The sequence below is a fragment of the Poecilia reticulata genome, chromosome 14 (genome assembly GCF_904066995.2).
Source record: "Poecilia reticulata chromosome 14, P_reticulata-male-v2, whole genome shotgun sequence".
In the NCBI taxonomy this organism is placed as follows: domain Eukaryota; kingdom Metazoa; phylum Chordata; class Actinopteri; order Cyprinodontiformes; family Poeciliidae; genus Poecilia; species Poecilia reticulata.
This window is the reverse complement of record NC_088843.1, coordinates 18,283,224-18,296,866: the sequence shown is the minus strand read 5'-3', so window position 1 is coordinate 18,296,866 and position 13,643 is coordinate 18,283,224. Positions and strand designations below refer to the sequence as shown.

Here is a 13,643-nt window from a genome sequence, read left to right as displayed (position 1 = left end):
AACTCCCACAGAAAATCTGGGAATGGCTCTCGGTTTCAAAACACTTTGTCTTCAAGAGAATTTTGCAGTATTTTATTGTTTTATTCCCACTACGAGGTACTTTTCTTTGAGTACGATATAAGACACTGGGACAGATTAAACTGTATTTGAGAGATTTAAGACGATGCTAACGTGTGTGGTCGAGCTAGCAAAGGAAAGCCAGAACTGAAGCCCTGCAGGAAAGGAAATAGCAAAGGCAGAATTAATATGAATGAATGAAAGGAAGAGGAAGCTAAGTGTGCTGGGAAAAGTAAACAGTGGCCCGCATAATCGCAGTAAATCTGGTCGGGGGGCCACAGAGCAGCCTGTGCCTTCAGTCAAGGAGTCAACAAACCGGGAGGGGGAAAAGCAGCTAGCTAAGCAACATTACTGAAAAGGGTTAAAGAGACTTTATTCATGTGAAGATCAGCAGAACCCTGATGTGTTTGCAAAGAGTCTTACTGCGTTAAACCGGCTAAACCTTAGCAACAGAAATCGGAAGATGACTCTTGGTTCTAAACAGTGTGTGTCCTGAAAAATTGTTTTCAAGATAAATAGGAACTTTTACCCATATTTCTGCTAAAAATATTTGATGTGAAATTCCAGCAACAGAAACGCCGTACAGCGTGTGCTTCATGTTCTTCGGATATTGAAGCTTGGAGCCGGGAATAACGTCAACAGCTGATAAATCACATTCTTTGTTTTCACTACGGCACGATAAAAAACCCTAATCATTTCAATGTCATCCAGACGTCTCGTTGCTGCTTTGGGATGATAAAAAGGGAAACTGTCACACTGTGTCATGGAAACGTATCCTTACAAGAGCATTTTGTAGTAAAACAGTTTGTAGAGATGACAATTTGTGTGAATTAAGAACACATTCTGTGGAATCTGTGATTTACCATCATACTTTATGAAAAACAAAAAAAGAAGAAGCCAAGAGCGTCATCTCCTACAGCGTGCTATCCAGTCAAAACACTGACCCAGACTGTTGTTTTTATCTGGCTGCTCCACTTCACCATCCTGCAACTCAAGTCCTGTTTTCAGAAGCCTCCAAGACCTTCAAAACCAATTTGTAAAGCTGTGTTTTACAATTACTCCGAGTTGTACCTCCTCCAACATGGCTTGATGCTGCAAGAGTCAGTGCAGTTTGTGAGATAAGAGTGTTGAGAACCATGGCTCTCAAGCAGCAGTAAAAGTATCACTTGTGTTCCCTTTTTGTGGTACTAAGAAGAAAGTCTGATATCGTTTTCAAGGTATTTATGAAAACAGTGAACCAGAGGTTTGTTCCATGTGCTTCAGATATTGAAATTTGGAACATCAAATCCAATTGAACCCAACCTCTAAGTTTGAACACTGGTGGGATTTGCTAAATGTTGCACTGCATGTCCAGGCTAAATATTAGCAGGCTTGTAAATACATAAAAAAATAAATAAATACTTCTTCTAACAGTTTTATATCAGGGGAGCCTTGTTGGACTTTGAGGTCGGGTGTTGGTGGAAAAAAAGACTCCAACTGTACCCGCCTGAATTTGAACTTTCTACTTTCTCAAACTTCAAGTGTGGAAATTTCATCTTCATTGTAAACACGGAAAGTATAATTACGCCAGATCCTTTAACCAATCAGTACTGACGCCTACGCATGTTTCTACTTATTTATTCTCTTTCTATCTTTTCTGTTTTGCCTTTATTAATCTCCCACTTACCAGAAAGAGCCCAGGCAGGCCCTGTTTTGCTTTCTCTTTAAACACTCTAGAGAAGCAGAAGACTGGAAAACGCAGCGTTCATTAAGGCTGATCTGGGGAATACGTGTTACCAGCCACAGACTGGATGCCACCCAGAGCTTCAGACCAGAGAGAAACATTCGTCCATCCAGCCGCTCCGGGATCAGCCAACACAATCTGATAAGTGCAATTGCCCGACTCGGTTTTCCGACCACAGATCAGCTAGGCGGTCGGGCCATTAGCCTGTGTGAGGCACATAGTTAGTCTGCATTTTTTTTTTAAATTCTCATTTGTTATTTTTCCCCATTAATGTCTTAATCTAACAGGCTGCAGTCACGCAAAGTTGATCATTGTCATTTAGGTATAATCTGTTTGGAGTGAATAAGGAGAACAATATTAAATGAAACATTGTAATTATTAGTTTTTTGGGTTTTATTTTTAGAATAATTGCTTTTCAAACAGGCAGCTGATTGGAGAAAACAGAAAAATATATATATATATTTCTAGTTTGGGATTCATTTTTTCTAGTCCAATTCCTTGAAATCCCTTCAAAAATAATTAATTGCACCTTTAATATTTCTGTGCAGGGAGTCACAGATTTTTTCTGAGCAGCAAACAGAAACATCTGCCGTAAACAAAGTGTCCCTTTCTTTACTGATTAGTGCGTCTCCATTTGAAGCGATTCCGGTGCGCTCTTTCTGTTTCCAGTTTCATAAAACAAACTGACAACGTTGGACGCTGTCAGGGGGGGGAGCTCTTTGTTTGTCACATATACTGACATATTGAAAGCAGATGTGGCTCTTGTTTATTTCTCAAAGAATACCCCGTTCTCATGGAGACCGCGCGCGGCCCAAAAGGTCAGCAGACGTAAGCGTCAGTCTTTATCTCGCGTTCGGGAGGCTGCTGCTGATTTTCTGTTGACCTCCGGCCGAAACGGGAGGACACGAGTCCAGGCCCGGCAGCTCAAACTGCGACTAGACTTCCCTAAATTAGAGCGCGTAAACAACGGGAGCCATAAAAGCTGATTCCAATTCCCTTCGATCCGGTTAAGTTGTCCAAACGAATGGCTGGGAACTCAAATTCAGACGTTTCTTCTCAAGCGAATCACAGCAAATCAGCCTGTTGCTCTCACACATCTTTCAACTTGTGCTCTCATTTGCAAGAACCATTATTTTACAGAACGAGCGAGCAATAGATGTGGCAAAGGAATAGACCCGGCTCGTATATTTATCTCATTCTCTCGACCGTTTCTAACATCGGGCTACATCTGAACAGTGGCCAGATTACCCCCTTGATTTAATTGCTTCCATATTTCTCAGCCTCGGTGAGGTAATTCCATTTATTCGAGCGCGATAGGCAGCCAGCAGAGCCATTTTGTGCTATTAGCCATGCTTGAAGCGCACACTTGATTTGTGACTTTTCTGAATAAGGGAGCTGTGTTGTGGGAAAAAATAAAAGGTTTCTCCTTTTTTATTTTCACTCTCTGAGAACATCGAGCAGGAAACAATGCGCCAGCATCGATCATAAATAAGCTGCTCCTGAATGTGGAGCAGCTGCTGAAAGGTTTCGAGCTCCGGATAAACACCGAAGGCCAAATCAGCGCTGACATATTTTGCATGTTCTGTCAATCCGAAACCTTCGTTCTGGTTCTGGTTCCGTCTGTTTCCATACAGGCTGAACTGATTTCCATCAAAACAGAGGGATATCGAGTAACGAAAGGTTTTAGAGTGCATTAAAAATTAATTTAATTACCTCAGTAGAACATGTAGAACCTATAAATGCTTCAATTGCTGAAAGGGCAATTACCCACAAAATAAAATAGAAACTGCATTGAAATACTGGGATTAAATGTTCTTTTACTACTACTTTTACTAATGTCAGAAATTATAACAAATATCATCAAATTAACTTAATTGAATTGAATTTAAAGCGCAATTCACATAGTTTTTCCTTTTAAAACCAATCAGGTTTTTCTTCTGACATATTTTTAGGAGATTTTAATGGTTGATTTCACTTAAGCTTATTTTTAATTTCTTTTATTTGAAATGTGAGTCTGCCTTGAGGAAGCTTTAGAGACATGTTGGACTTCCTTTGTAACCATTTGCTGTCAATGGAATAAACAGAATAGAAAAAAATCACATCCAACCAGAACTGAGAGCTGCTCCTGTCAATGTTATTTTCGTATTTAATTTAGCATTATGTTATGTCTGTGCAGCCCACGTTGTTTTCAGGACGCCTCTTAGGACGTCATGTGGTCGAACACGTCATCGTCACAATGTTCAGCAATGTTCCTGCACACAAACATGCTGTCTCGTTGTTAGATTGATGACATCATTCTGTTTCATAAATCTCAGTCATGATTAATTATTCATACCTGCATTTTCTGTTCCCCGCTTTACAGATAGAAAGAGGCAGGATTTCTTTGAGTTTTGCAACAACAGAGTCGGTTCTAGTGATCCAACTTCTAAAATTAAACCAGAATTAAAATATGTCAAAATGTAAGAGCAATTGAATGTATTTTCTTTTAGCACTTTATCACAGGGGGGGGTTTAATTATTGCTTCAATATCTTTCATGCAGGAAAAAAACAATATCCCTCATCTGTTTAATTCATTCATGGCTGTCTACTTATAAAACAATATGTTAACTGGAGAATGAAAAAGCCGATCGATCACAATTTCAGAGAAATGCTAATGGAGCCGTTTGGAGACTCTTGTTCTGGGTCTGGGCCCAAGTCCACACGTGAAGCCTGACTTATAAAGAGTCTGTAAAATGAAACAGTGAATTTTCTTCCTTTATGAACATAATTTGACAGTGACTGTTCAACAAGTATGTATCACTTATATCTAGTTTATATACTTTGGATCAGCATTATTAGATTCTTCTTCTTTTGCTCTTTCCTTTGGTTTGTTGTTTTGTTTGTGTTTCCTTTTAATTCACGTAAAGCACTTTGACTTGCCTTGTTGCTGAAAATGTGCTACATAAATAAAATTACCGTAGAACTTGTTAAGACAGAGAAGAGCTCAGTTTGTTGTGTGTTTCAGACTTTGGATCTGAACTTTCCCAGTTAAGTTCTGTACTGTAATCTATTTTGAAAAACACAAATAAGCAGATAAAAAAATAAATAAACAAAACTGACTGACACATTAAAAAAAGCTGAAAAAAATTGTGGTGAAATTACGTTCATAAACTGAGACGCATCAGGAAGCTTTAAGTGACACTTGGGTGATGCTGGGAAAATCTAAAACAGCTTTTCTGAAGCACATTGCTGAAATGGCTAAAATTTAAAATGCATCTAAGAAAGAAATATAAGCTATAATATGAAGGATCCTGGTCTGTGAAATTCTTGGTTTTTTATATATGTATATTTTTACTTCATTACATTTAACTGTTTTCTAACTTTCTTTTCCATCTCCTCATATGGAGCGAAAATAACTTGAGGAAAACACGAATACTTCGCGGTTTTCCGAGTGAGGTGCATTCCCATCCTTCCCCCTTTGTAAATACCCTCATGCAGGGTGTAGAAAAATGGGCAATCACGCTGTTGATGCGCACATTTGTATAAGGTTCATGCGTTTGGTCCCCCGCGATGCAATAAAAACCTTCAGCTGGGGCATCTGAGTCTACGCTATCAAGATGGGAGCAGGCAACGCTCAGACTCCCTCTGTCCAACTCGGCATACATCATGGAGGGAGGAACTTGTTTCATCCACCAATAAACATTTTAATGTGTGCGGTCACAGAATCTTGTAGTGATAAATACTCCTGGAAGAGCTCTCATTAAACCTGCACTAAAACATTTCGCAGCAGTCTGTGTGGTCTTGTTTGGACCTCTTGATGAAATGATAACCGAGCAGCTGGAAAGTGTGAACGCACCGGAGCAGCCGGGGAAGCCGGGGGCATTTACTGCCCCGCATTAGCTCATGTAATTGTCCCGATCAATGCTCTAAATTAAACGATAGGGTTGCCATTAAAGGTAGAAAAAAAAAAAAAGGCAAAAACAAAATGTAATCGAGTGGTTAGGGGTAGCTCGGGTTTTCTAAAGCGAGGTGAGGTTAAGCTCATTATCAGAATGAGTTTCTTTAGTAGTGGTGAACAGATGTTGTGAGTTTGTAGGAAAAGTGAGCAAATCCTGACAAATCGGCTGCTTTAGGTGATTTAAACACATCAAACAGAAAATGTTAATGTCTGATGGAGAACAAAAAAAAAAGCATTTTTGCCATTGACTCTCAACACTTTGCTAAGTTTAGTCCTGATCCCGTGTGCATTTGTCCTGATCCAGCCAAAGTTACACTAATGGCAGCACGCTCCAAAATTTATTCAGCATTTTCCTCGTAACAAGGAAATTGTTCAGCAGCAACGAAGGCCTATAGGGCATCATCCTCTAACTGCATCACACAAATATGTACTTTTTCTGTCTGAGTCGTTTTCGGCTCCAATATTTTTCTTAAACAAGTTTGTCTGTCTCCTTAGCTGTTAGAATTGCAAGAGATTTCTTTACTTCTCAACAAAACCACGGCGATTTGATGTCTTTATGTACAGAAAACATTTTTTTTTATTCCTTTCAGCATTTAACAATCTTGATATCACAATTTGTCTTTAATCGTTAATTAAATCTTCAATTAATTCATATTATTGGTAATCCAAATTTTGTTAAGACATGTAACAAAACTACACGCGGTGAGCTGCATGGAAGCTTGTTTTGGGTATTTTTTTTTACTGCGGCTGTAAATGTTGAAATATACAAATCGTTCATAAAAATTGCTGGGGAAAGACACTCTGCCACTTTTCTTATTGGCTTATTTTACTTTCTTTTTTTAAAACAATTGCATATGAGAATAGCAATCATAAGTATACTGTGGATATTGAATGTGCGAGTATTGAATAGGTGAAGGCAACATTTTGTCCCACAGCTCATCATTATTGAGAGCTCAGAAGTAAAAAATCGTGTGTATCTCAGATTTTCTGCCACGGCTCCCAGCTCTCCTCACTTGTCCTTCTTCTCCCTCTCGTGGCCCTGCTGCTCTTTCCACATTTCCAACTCGTTTTTAATGGCCAAAACCTAATATTTACATCTTTTGTTTTTGAGCTGAGGCCAAGCAGAAGCATGGAGTGGTGCATGTGTGCAGGATGCTGGAGGTGGCAGGAACTAATGATCTCATTAGATCTCCAGAAGGGAAATAAACAATTGTCCTTTTTTCAGAGTCTTGCATTACTGAAAGGCGCAGGAGCCCTTGCATGAGCGTGTGCGTGTGTGTGTGAGAGAGAGATTCCTTCTAATGGGTCGTGTCGGGGTATCGTCACAGATCTCTGCGCCCGAGTTAAAATAATTCAAACTGCAGCACAGCTCAGAGGATGACACGTTTTTGTTCTCGCTCTGCGCCGAGCCAATCGCTGCTGTCGCTCAGCACTGAGACGTGAATGTCCCTGCAGGTAAAATGCCACCTCCTCCTCCATTTTCTCTCCAAAGAGGTTTTTATAAACACAAGCGGCGGAAACTGCACGCTTTTCAGGATGTTCTTTAACACCTAAGTATGCTCTAAAAGTGACATAGTCGTGTCCAGAGCAGCAGAATCCCCGGTTCTCCGTGCTGCATGCCCGCTGCAGATTCATGGCAGATTTCTTCTCTCTTTCATCTCCTTTCCACCCTGATCTGCAGCAGAAAACACAGCATGGCTGGGAGGATTGGACAGCGGTGCATTCCTACACGACTCTGCTCCCTGAAGCATTTGCATCACAATCTTCACTCCGCAGCTCAACACAATTCACAGCTGTGCTGGTTCAGCATCCCGCGATCTGAGATTCCAGTGGAACACGCGTGGCTTCCAGCAGATCCTTTCTGATGACAGCTCTTAATGCCGTTGAATAAAACTAAAACAATCGAATAAAAATTTACATTTTTTTTCATTTGAAACGTTAAGGATGACACAAAGAACATTTTCCTCAACAAATAATGCAGCATTGCACCATCGTAAATATATGGTAGTTAATGTTTAACTTTACAGAAGCATTATGTGAAATAAAACCGCACACAGATCTGATCAAACTTCAGCGTTCTTCTGCGCCAGAGTGAAAAAGTAAAAGGTAAGATGTTAAAATGATTCACTACAACAAAATCCATCAGTGGGGTTGAATTAAGGACTTTAGTTCACAATAAAGAATGAGTTTATTCACTTAAAATGACATAGAGACATTTTATTTGACATCCTAAGCTAGCACTGGGTTGTGTTTGCTGAGTAGCTAGCACAAGCTAGCGCTAGCTTAGTTTAGCATTCATTTGCATCAAAAAGTTAATGAAAAAAAACAGTAGTTTACAAAGTGTACACTTACGTCAGAGTCTTGACTTAAGCTGATAGAAAATCTGTGGAGAGAGCAAAAGATTAGGGAGATGGGAAGGAGGACGGCCTCAGAGATTTGGGCTACCTCACTAATGCCAGTTAGCATGCTGTTTGGCAACACTAGCTTGCTAAAGGGTTTATGGCATGTAACGCCCATAAAGATTTTTCTCTTGATAAATACATATTTTAAAATAGATCATTATATTATATATAATTTTCTTTCAAAAATAATTGTTTTATTTGAGTAAAAAATAACTTATTTTAATAAGTTATTTAATAATAATTTTAGGCTTCACTATTTGTTTTAAATATGAATTTTATTATTCAAATTCAAATGATTGTCAATAAAAGTCTTAGATATTATAACTTTTTTACGATACATGCTAGGCTAGCAAAATAACTGACTTAACTGGTTTTAACCAACAATTTAACTGATTTTTTTCTAACAAAACAATGCAAAATTATATTATATTACTTACTTTTTACCTGGTTAATATTCTAGACATTGAGGACACAAAGTTTCAGATTCAGCTGGCGTCCTCAACACTGAGACCTTCACACTTCTCTCCGGCCGAACAGTTTGGAATTAGCACCTCAGCCTCAGCTGCTGCTCCCCAAATCCCCCCTTTTAAAAACCTCTGCTAAACTTGTTGGTTCTCCACCTGTGTACTCCAAACACACACACGTCTGGCTGAACCCCTCCGACCCGACATCAGACTCCAGCAGCATTCCTCTTGGTGTCACATGGCCGCCGCTGAGCTCAGTCTGAGTCGAACGGGCCATTTGATTTGTGTACCAACACGGTGCCAACATTCCAGCCTGTCGGGCGTTTTGTTGGAGGGATTTCCTGTGTGCTCTCGTGCCAGCGAGTTTCGATCACTGCTGCGCTGTGACAGGTGGACGCAGGGCCAGGGGTGAACTGCTAATGTGGAGGTTCCACTTAAACATTGAGTGCTTCTCTGGGAGATGAGACTAAAGTGTTGTACCTGCTTTTTGTTTGCAGCTGCAGACAGGAGTGCACTTTTATCCCTTTAAAGACCTTTGCGAAGTTCTTTACCTCGTCAGAGGTCACTTTTTCTTGTCGGCTCGTCTGTCGTACCAAACTTCAGCCACACCAGGGCCAAATTAACTCTAAATCAGATCATGTTTAGCTCAGATTAAATCAAGCCAACTCCCCAACCAGCTGCAGCTGTGAGCCCGGCTCTGTTTTGGCTGGCGTTCCTGAGAGCGCTTTGATGAGGACTGTGGCATGGCTCTCGAAACCAGTCATCCCAGTGATATTTCACAGATACGCCTTGAGTCTATCAGACCGAATTGGGTTGACTTCGTATTTAGACTGCTGAGCCTGTGCTGGTCAGAGAGGAGCTGTCTGGTCAAACACACACTGGTACAGTTTACAAACCGGTCGGAGGTCAAAGCGGTGATGCCATTTAAACAACTACAGCAGATGCTGATCCAGAGATGACAAACAGAGGATTGTTTACAACACCGAAAGGAAAGGGGAACCAGTTCTTCGCCCTTTGAATTCGTCAACAGGGCTGCAAAAAGGGGCGAGTTGTTACTGTGAGTACAGTACATGTTCCTGAACGCCCCTTCTGTACCGTTTCAGCTTCAGCTCTGTCAGTCTGCATTCCTTCCAGGATTTAAATTAGATTCAAACATCTGTGTCTGAAACCTTGGCAATGGGAGCCATTCTTTCTTAACTGCCAGTTAGAGATTGTTGCCGAAGGTAAATAGATTACGGGAAGAAGGTCCGGGGAATCTTTCTTGGGTGCCTAATTCTGGAAAACGCTGTGACCTCAATAGCTCTCAGATTTGTCCTTTGCTCTCTGCCAAGCGACGCCCGGGGGTTTGCTAAGGTCTGTTAGCTGTGGCACCGCTCAGAATAAAGAAGGAGGCTAATTATTTCCAACGACACTTTAAGTTGCGAGCTTAAACTGTTGACCTGAGGGTGTGGAGGAAGAAATTATCTAACTATCTTGTCAGTGTGAGAGATGTGCCGCATTTGTGGAAGTTGAAGGGGGGCCACGTTGTGACTGTGTGGCTTTTTGATTCAGACCCGTCTTGAGGGGATCCTGCATGCATGTCTGGAATCTCAGGTTCCCTCTCTGTTTGTTATTTTCTGCTCTTGTTTTGATAGATGATAGTCAGCTTGTGCTAAGTTGCTCTGAGTGTTGCCTACTCAGTTAAATTTAAACAGGTCGAGGGCAAACTTCTCAATTTCTGGGAAGAAAGTTTTCACTTTTGTTGCTCTTATCAGCGTAGAAAAATGGGCCTTCGAATTCATTTGCACATTTTAATCCGAAAAATGTGCTGTGCATTGCTACGTCGCCCCCTATCTCAGCTTATGGGTATTTCGGGTATGTTTCCTTCAGCTTTAAACTAAAGTTTTTTTTGCCAACTCTTTTTTACAAAATAGCTTAGTTTCAGTCAGATTTAATGGAAGGTGTCTCAGAACAGTACAATTTTAAAGCTACTGATTCTAATTTAGATTTCGGTTTGAACTTTGACTAGACCATACACTCTTAACCCGAGTTTGTTGACTTTACTAGAAAACTGCATGCGAACACGTTGCCTCAAACCATTCTAGTTTTTACACAAAGATGGAACTAAGCAGGTTTAGCTGTGGTAACTTTGTAGCAAACACATTTATCAGTCTTTACCGAAAACGGTTTAGCTCACAGAAATTTCTTCGCATAATAGTACTATTTTAAGGTAAACCTACATGGTCACATTAAGTAAATTACCAGTATAACATTATTTAAAGCTACTTATAATATTTTGTTTATATAGTAACCATTAAGGGACCCTAAAGATCTAATCATAAACATTAGTTCCCCCTTTGGTAATATAGTAATTAACGTCGAATCATAAAACTGTTAAATTTTGACTGATGACACACGTCACTGACACATCATGCGTTGTGACCCAGTATCAGTTTTATATTTTTATTATATATGTATATATATTGTGCTCAAAGGAATTTCTTGAAAATTGAAAAACTCAGAGCTATGGTTGAACTTGCAGGGCTAAGTTTGAATAGGCTCCGCCCCCTCGCTTAAAAGCAACCCCTTAGTTATCTTTGTACAACTGGATCTTTATATTCTGCATTTTTGTAGAACATTAAAGTAAATTAATTTGATTAATTAATGAGACAACATTTTAACCAAACGTGAATGTTTAGTCAATCACTAAAAACTTTAATTACAATTAATACAGGTTTAATCTAAATATTAAGAGATTCGTATGCATTGGTCCAAACCATTCCACTGGAGCTATTGGTGTATGCTTCCCTGTACACATTCCCATATTATGATACTACCACTACCATGTATGATGGTGGGGATTGTGTTAGCTTCCTGCCACGGGTTTGGCATCATCTGATCAGAGCACCATTTGTGTTTTGTCATTAAATATCTACGAGATAGTCAGCGTTTCTGGTTGGTGTGTGGTCAAAAGCTGAAGGGGTGGAAACACTTTGCACACGCCGGTCCAACAGTGAGCCCGATTCCTCCTGCAGGAAGCGGTTCCCGTTCTACGGGCGCTGGCCGCTGCTCATGAAAGCTCAGTGAGTCAGAAAACACCTCGGCTGGACGGGGAGTGATGTGCTGAGGAATCAAACTGGTTTACTTCCTCTGTCTCCACATGCCTGAGCAATGTGTGTGAGCAGCCAAACCGGAGAGATTTATCAGCACTTATGAACCACTACCCCCTGCCTGACCCCAAGAAACCTCCAGAACAAGGAAACCTAATAAATCAAGGGGTCAAACCTCAACATTAGGCTCCCCAGTAGATGTATGTCATGTGCTTGAAAAGGATTCCAGTATTTACCATAGTTCCTTCCTTCTTTAAACCAACTTTTCCTCTCCCACTGTGTCAAGGTTTTCCTTTTGTGACTTCTTAAGCACTCATGTTATTTCTCTTCCCAGCGTTTCTCCTCTTGTTCTCCTGGTTGCAGCAGCGAGTCTGGTGACTCTGGCCCCTAACCTGCCTGCATGAGGCCGCGATCATTTCCTGTGGACCCTCCTGGCCCCGTCTGCCTGATAGCAGCTCTAATCCCCTTAGCTGAACTCTGTCTGCTTACCGCCTGCCAACAAGAAAAAAAAAAAGAAAAAAAACGTGCATTCAGTCATTTGCTGTCATGAAACAGGGGGTAGGAAAACTGTCATATATTTCACATAAAGTACTTTCTAGGAAAAAAAAAATTAAGAATTTGTCTTGGTGAGATAAAAACTATTTCCAAAGCATCTAATGACACCCACACTTCCCTCGTCCATCATAATCCAACGCATGGTCGGACAAACAGTCCAGTTTACTCCATGCAGCCGCTGCCCAAGGAGGATAGCTAAAACACATGTTCACAGAGTCAGGAGAAACATTAATCAGTTGCACCTTCTGCTCCCAGAAGACGCCTGGGGCCGAAATGAAATAATAAGAATAATACATCACGTACGGTTCAAAATTATTTGTACAGTGTACATCCGTGGGATGTATGCTAAACCCCCTGATTGAGATTTCTGAACCCGCCGGATCATTAATAACTCGTGCAACAGAAATAATCTGTCAGCGTGCAAATTATATTTACTCAACCACAGCCATGTTTAGTGAAATTCATGTCTTTCATGTCATTTTCACTTTGGAATTTCTTTTTAAGTGGACTGACAAATTGAGATATGACTACAAATTGTAATCAGAGCGTTTTTGTGGTTCTCCACATTCTCCTGGAAATAACTACGGTTCTGGGGAAACGTACAACCTCGGCTTATGCCATGAGATCTAACAAATGGCCAAGCTGCACAGAGAGGGAGATACGCAATTTTCTAATCTGTCGACGCGATAGCGATGCTTTAAAAAAATAGATGATCGTCAGTCATTTGGGTTTTAAGATCTGTAAATGATATATTTTTTTATGCGGTTTACTCAGCTGTATTTATTCATTTATTAAAGTTTGCTGATTTCATGAGATTGTTATTGTAGTTCTTATTTTGGCAATCTGTCTTCAACGTCTTGTAAACATATTTAAAAAGACAAATTCAGAGGGAAAACTCTTCGGTGTTTTTATAGTTTTATTAGCTCCGGTGGCCTTTATTTGTGAAACAGCAAAGTGAGTTGTGAGAAAAGTGGAAAGATCATTGAGCTTTTTACTCAAACCGCTGACTGCTGCATCAAAGACGAGGCCTCTGTACTAACGCAGCGCATCAAATGTTTTGTGGGGGTTTCAAATAATTTTTTTGGCTTTTTTATGACAGTAAACTGACAGAATAAAAGGAGGTAAAACATGTGGAAAGGAACCAAAGACTGGAGTCTAACTTTGGACGGCAGCGTTGGGATCTTTAACCACTTAAAGCAGTGCTTTATTTTTTTAAAGAAGAAAATCTACCATTTAACTTGTTATATTTATTAAGTGTAGGGAAAAAAAAAGAAGAAACAAGATATATATATTTTTAGAATCAGCTTTAAATTAGTCTTCCATGACTTCCTGCTTCCCTGGTTTGCAAATCTGACTGGACCCAGCGACCCATTTCCCTCAGGCCTCTGAATATCCACCGTTCTTTCAAAAGTCTCG

At 40.2% G+C, this 13,643-nt stretch overlaps 1 long non-coding RNA gene across 1 annotated transcript; it reads right to left on the bottom strand.

Annotated features, from left to right (window-relative positions):
* Positions 1 to 6,320: 6,320 nt before the first annotated feature.
* Positions 6,321 to 12,718, bottom strand: LOC103476125 (uncharacterized). Its single transcript, XR_535415.3, has 3 exons — positions 11,909 to 12,718; positions 8,070 to 8,100; positions 6,321 to 7,610 (listed from the first exon to the last, which is right to left on the bottom strand). It is a non-coding gene; the product is annotated as an uncharacterized LOC103476125 (long non-coding RNA).
* Positions 12,719 to 13,643: the final 925 nt, after the last annotated feature.